Below are 6,773 nucleotides of genomic sequence, written 5' to 3' on the forward strand. Positions count from 1 at the left end.
AAAAAAAAAAAAAGAAATGGAGACCCTGAAGACATAATGGAAGACAAGCGTAAGTCATAATGGAAGACAAGCGTCTATCTATGTGCAAAGTGGCCATGAGTAAATGGACAAGTGTGTCAGACTCAGTTCTGCAATTCCCAGAACAGTAGCTTACAAAACAAACTTTCAAGCAATGTATTTGCAGTCCACAGTAGCTTAAATTTCCAGAAAATAGAATTTGGTCTTACAAGACCATGTGTTTGGAGTAGTCATGAAATAATTGCATTATTAAATTTGTGGCATTTTTTTAATCTGAATCACAATGCATTCTAACTAACAGCATTTCAATTTGCCTTTCTTTCATCTTATTACTCTTATTTCTAAATATGACTGGAGCAATCTCAAATCAACTCTCCTGTTGTTTGATTCAGTAAATACTAATACCAGGAGGCTTCATTTCCTTCTCTTTACATTTTCCAGTTTTGGAATACAAAACAATAAAGTCTTTAACAATTTGGGGGGGTGGGCTTTGAGCAATAATGTTAGGAAATTTGTTGCTTTTCTGCTATATCAAAACCCTCATTTGTTGCCACATTATCAATAAGTGCAAATGTCCATATTTAAGCAGTGATCATTTTAAAAGCAGGAGATTAGAACCACAAAAGAATCTTATGATTGACATGGTACTTTAAACAAATAGTAATAAACAGAGCCATGTGGATATAGTAAGGGGGAAAGTGGACATTTCTGCTGAATGACATAATTTACAGCATACACTATTGGGATGGACATTTTACTGGTAGCAGCACTTGCAGAATCCTCACTTGCATGACACTCCCTGCTTAAGGAATAAATAACAATCATAACCTGTAACTAATGTGAATAATAATAGGCACAGACTAAGAAATACCTGTGTTTTGAAACTTATATGCATTTTATGGATGCTGTTTCAAATATGTCAGGACTAGCCTGCATTTCCTGAAACTTCCTATTTCCCACAAGTCTCAGAATGATGTTAGCATATACTTAGAACCTTTGCACAACTATAAAGAAATGAGAAGCTAAAAAGCACCGACCAGATTACCTAAGCTAGCAAAAGTCACTTATATTAGTGATTATCCAAACATGAAGGGAACCTTAAGCAATAGCCAGCATAATGCACATAATTTCTCTCCCAAACATCTCACAGGTTGCAAAATGGGACATTGTTGTCTGTACTGAAGTCACTGATGTTTCACAGAAGGAGGGAAAGAATCATTCCAAGATCTCGATGATGCTTATCAAGAAGAGAGGAGGCCCTGGTTACAAAGGGAAATGTGCAGATTGGCTTTAGATCCCAGGATATGGACACATTCATTCGACATTCCTGTGAGGTTGCTCATTGCTTCACACCTTCACTCTATGCTGAACTGGATATGTTAATAAATGTATACAAGTTTCGTGAATCTGTCTAGCACCTGTCAATGGTATAGGAAGGCACAATCTCAGCATGGCAGGCAGCATATGCAAATGAAGCTATTTCCTTCCCTAGTGATGCAGGCCTCACCGATTGAGATCTCAAACAACCGAACTTTCTCCTCTCCACTGAAGCCTCTCTGATATCTCCTTAATACTGCTTGTGATAACAGAAATGATCTCTGCCGATTAGGATAATCTCTTATCTCTCATTCAACTCCCATGAGAGCTCTGTTTGAAAACATTTCACCCTTTCTATGACTCTTTAAGTTTCCTGAGTAAATTCTCTTACCGAACTTCTTGAATATTTTGATTTTTTTTCTATTTCCTGTGACATTGATTATCTGATATTTTCTCATTGAAATGCCTGTCTGCCTGTGTGGGGTTTAACCTTTAACATAATAACCAGGTGAGACAGTATCAAGGGAGAGATGTAGTCTCAAATACAATCACAAGTAGCAGATTGTAAAATAACTTCCCTCAAACATCAAATGTGCCTCTAAAAATAATCTTTTCATAAAATATGTGTCTGAAAGACAATTTTCTTTAGTACTGTGCTGCAGATAATTAGAATGCTTCAAGCCTCCAAGGAATCTTCAGCCTTTAATTCCTACCCTTGGCACATCATGTCTTTATAATGACATTCAGAGACTCGGGTTCAGCAGTTTTTCCCATTTCTTTGTCATTCATTATATTCCAAACATTCATGTCCTACCGTGTATGTAGGGCAACTGTCTTTACAGCTATTCTTAGTTCTGTAAAGCCAAATAAAACTATCCTGGAGCTATTTTTGCTTTAGTTTTTGAACATTTCATCACTTTATTTGTTAGTTAAAATTTTACCATGAGGATGTCTCAAGCTAAAAATGGTATGAAAATAAATATAAAAGTTGTTGTCCATTGTCATGTGCTTCAAAACAAATAGGCATGCTAATCATATAAATTACCATCATTCTTCAACCATTTTTTCCCCTCAGACAAAAGTATAAAACCACCAACACTGGCAGAATCATTTAGAACCCTCAGGAATCATCTCAGGAAATATTATAACAAAAATCCTTCGTGTGTGTCTGTGTGTGTGGAAATAGTCACGTATGCCAAGACAGTTGTGCACATACAGGAGATGCTTAGGCAGAGGTCATATGAGAGTCTCAAGGGACTATCTTTGGCATACATTTTCTCTGAGATTGTGTCTCTGAGGTTGTTCCCTACTGCCTCCCCAGGCTAGCTAGACTGAAAGCCTTAGTAGAGTGTCTTTTCTCCATCCTGCCCTACAAAATATGGAAGCAAAGATGTGTGCTACCCTTATTGGCTTCATCTGGCTTCTGAGCCTTACACTTCAGGCCCTTAAACTTGGGCCACAAATGGTTTACTTTACTTATTGTGCCAAGTTCCTCAGAGCAGTAATAGCTATGCTTGTAAGTGGAAATCAAAGAAACTTCTAACGTCAAAATGGTTGGGTAGAAAAATATTCCTTTTGAACTTAAAAACTGAAATGTAAATCAATAAAAAAAATTCTAAGCTGGAATATAAATGATTGCAGCAAATGATCAAAGGCTGGTAAATGAGAAAGACATCCATAAGGAGAGACAAGTCACTATCAAATACCTATGGTTACAGGGGATGTGCTCATGGCAAAATAAATGAAAAGTCAAAAGTAAGATATTAGAAACAGAAAAAGAAAAGACAACAACATATCTAAGAGAAAAAGAAAGAAAATAAGTCACAATTGGTTAGGATTATTAAGGATGAAACAGAAAACTATTGTTTGAAAAGAATGAGTTAAGCAGAGTCAGGCTGACACCATGACAGGCTGCAATCTGGCAGTTTGCCAGACTAGCCCTAAGTTTCTCTTTCTCAGGAATGAGATCTGGTACCCAGGAAGGCACCTGTGGTCAGCCAGTGGAAACAAGCCACAGGGAGTCAGTCTGGCCTGAAAGAGTAGGTAGCTAGAATGAGTAAGCAGCCCACTGGGAAGGCTCCGGAGCCTAAGCAATTGTAGAATCAGTCAGAACCCTAGAGATCATCAGCAATCATGGTACCAGGGCACACACTTCTCCCTGGGATTCCCTTAACTGATGATAAAAGCAGGGCCTGGGAATCCTCCAGTGGTCAACATTCCCAATTGGGAAAATGTCTGCATGCAATAAATTCCTCCGAATAATCACTTTCTGCTCTTGCAAGGTTTGGGGGTGTGGAGTATCATTCTTTGGAGATTCTTGAGCCCACACAGTTTAATTATGCAGGTGGCTGCAGTAAAAATTACATAAAATGTTACTTTAAGCAAGATAATTGTAGATTAATACATATCAACTAAGCAGCTTTAAAGCTAAATTTTAAGAAATTATATTCAGGTTAGCAAACACGATACACCACAACAAAAATGTTCTGTATGTCCAGGTTAAAAAATAATTCTAAGTTGAAGCCAAGGTATTATATAAAAGACAACTGAGGTAGAATGTCCTGGCATTTTCTGTAGAATAGTCAAGGACTACAATGGTCAGAAGAGGAACAAGCTTTTAAAGGTCTAATTATGCTTCATATAAAAAGCATAGTCCATTTCTATTTTATCCACAGAGTATATGACAGATGTATATGTGAGGTCTGTACATAATTATAACTTTTAGCATTTATTGTATATGACAGATGCCTTTAAGAATAGTCTGTCCATAATTGTAACTTTGAGCATTTATCGTATGTGTATATTCTTAGATGAAATGAAAAAGTGTATATGGAGCTGTTACATGTACTAGTAACATGGAGTTGAATGTGCAGCATATGCAAAGTCAACACACACACACACACACACACACACACACACACATTCACAATCAAAGCAGCATACACAATCACAACAGACCATTTGACAAGATAGGTACCAAGTCACATGACATATATAAGACACATTAACATCTCTTGGGAATCTCACCACATGGATTCCCATGCTGATATTTTGCTAAAGGGAATAATCATCTCAAAGGGCAAAAAAAATTAGATTCCATTATTTATTTTTCTTTTTTTTAAATTCTAACTAATTTTTTTTTTTTTAATGCTCCAGGTTTTACTCTCCTCCCAGAATAAAATCTCATCCCCTACCTCCTCCCCAACTCCCTGTGTCCACAGTATGTCTCCACTCCCCAACCCCCACTCCACCAGACCTCTTAACTCCCTGGGGCCTCCAGTCTCTTGAGAGTTAGGTGCATCTTCTCTGACCTAACCTAGACCTGGCAGTCCTCTGCTGTATATGTATTGAAAGCCTCATATCTGCTGGTGTATGTTGCCTGGTTGGTGGTCCAGTTTATGAGAGACATTGGGGGTCCAGGTTAATTGAGAATGCTGGTCCTCCTACAGGGTCACCCTCCTTCTCAGCTTCTTCCAACTTTTCCCTAATTCAACCACAGATATCAGCAGCTTCTGTCCATTGCTTGGGTACAAGTATCTGCATCTGACTCTTGTTGAGTTTTTCAGGGGGCAGTCATGATAGGTCCCTTTTTGTGAGTGTTCCATAGCCTTAGTAATACTGTTAGCCCTTGGGGTTTCCCCTTGAGCTGGATCCCACTTTGGGCCTGTTACTGGTCCTTCTTTTCCTCAGGCTCCTCTCAATTTCCATCCCTGCAGTTCTTTCAGACAGGAACAATTATGGATCAGAGCTTTGACTCTGGGATGGCCACTCCCTCCCTCACTTGATGTTCTGTCTTTTTGCTTGAGTTGGGCTCTAGAAGTTCCCTCTTCCCACTCTAGGGCATTTCATTTAACGTTCGTCCTTTGTGTCCTGAGAGTCTCTCACCTCCCAGGTCTCTTGTACATTCTGGAAGTCCCCCTCAACCTCCTATCTCCTGAGGTTGCCTATTTCCATTCTTTCTGCTGGTCCTCAGGACTGCAGATTCAGATTCCATTTCTTGAGGTTGTCTATGATAGTCAAATTCCTTCAAACAGGAAATAGAAGAGTAAGGACATATAATGGGTACAGAATGTCAGATTTACAACATGAAAGGTTTCTAGAACCTACACTTAAAGCAACACAAATATATTTAACAACATTACTGAACAGGAGAGCTAAAATATTCTTCCTTTTCTAGCAGTATAAAAAAATAGAAACAAGTTTGAAATTGGTGAGGTATTTTCTGCATTTCTACCCACACCCCTGCTATACTTCATGAATACACTAATTCCATAAAAGCTTCCATGCTTCCCCTGCAGAGTTCATGGCACCAAGATGTGCAAAGCCTCTTGAAGTGGAGTACTGTATTCATGTATATATATATATATATATATATATATATATATATATATATATATATAACTTTTGTTGATTCGTCATGAATGTCACATCATGCACCCTAGTCCCACTCATTTCCTAGTCCTTCCATGTCTGTGCTCGACCCTTGTAACCTTAATCTAAAATTAAATAAACAAATAAAGAAATAAATAGTCGTGCCTTGGAAGCTGTGGTGTGTCACAGTGTGTCCCACAGTATGCCCTTTTGTCCAAGCAGTTTTGTTGCAAATGCTCATTGCAATGAGTCATTGATCTGGTTTGAGGTCTTTTGCTTCTGCTGCAACATCAATATTAAACCCTCACCGAAGCTCCTCTCAGACACCCTGCTACTGCCATGGGTCATAGAGATCTTGTGGCTTGGGTTCTTCAGGATTTGCCACTTTATATGTTCCAGAAGCTCATACACACGGTAGATAGTAGAGTGGGCCAACTCAAATTTGTGAAGCTGGGCCTGGGTAGGAGTTGAGTCGGTCAGAACACCAGCTCTCGTGCTCATTGCCTTGGGGCCAGTTCTTCCACATAAGTGCCAGCTTGTCAACTCTGCTCAGGTGAGGGGCAGAAACAGCTCTCTTGAGCATGTCAGACAGCAATGCAGAGCATCTGATCACACCATACACACACAGACACACATAAACACACACACACACACACACACACAATCTCAAGTCAATGATTCTAAGATACTTTTTCCACATTATTTTCTCAAAGATATGTATATTTCATTTTAAATGACAACAGATTATTGTGGAAGAAAATCCCTTTCTCATGTGAAATAACACATCTTTCAGACAACAGGCACTGAAAATATGAGTAAACAGAAACTATAACTGTATGTTTGTTATTGTAGGGAAGGGTTGTAGGCACTGTGCATACAGACAAATAGATTCAAGTTAAATACTGCACATTACCAGGGGTGAGGAAGCATATTTGTAACGTGAGCTCATCTTATTTATTATAAAAATGCATTGTGTGTATGTGTATTTGAATGTATCTATGAATATGTGTTAAGATGTATGTGAGCCGGGCATGGTGGCCCACACCTTTAATCCCAGCATTCAGGAG

General features: G+C 38.7%; 1 protein-coding gene across 4 annotated transcripts in view; it reads right to left on the minus strand.

The window, feature by feature from the left end:
• Lrp1b (LDL receptor related protein 1B) overlaps positions 1-6,773 on the minus strand; it is a 1,962,444-nt gene that overhangs the window by 1,407,166 nt on the left and 548,505 nt on the right. The gene's annotated exons all lie outside the window — the stretch shown is intronic.

The sequence above is a fragment of the Mus pahari genome, chromosome 3, assembly GCF_900095145.1.
Source record: "Mus pahari chromosome 3, PAHARI_EIJ_v1.1, whole genome shotgun sequence".
NCBI classification, from domain to species: Eukaryota; Metazoa; Chordata; class Mammalia; order Rodentia; family Muridae; genus Mus; species Mus pahari.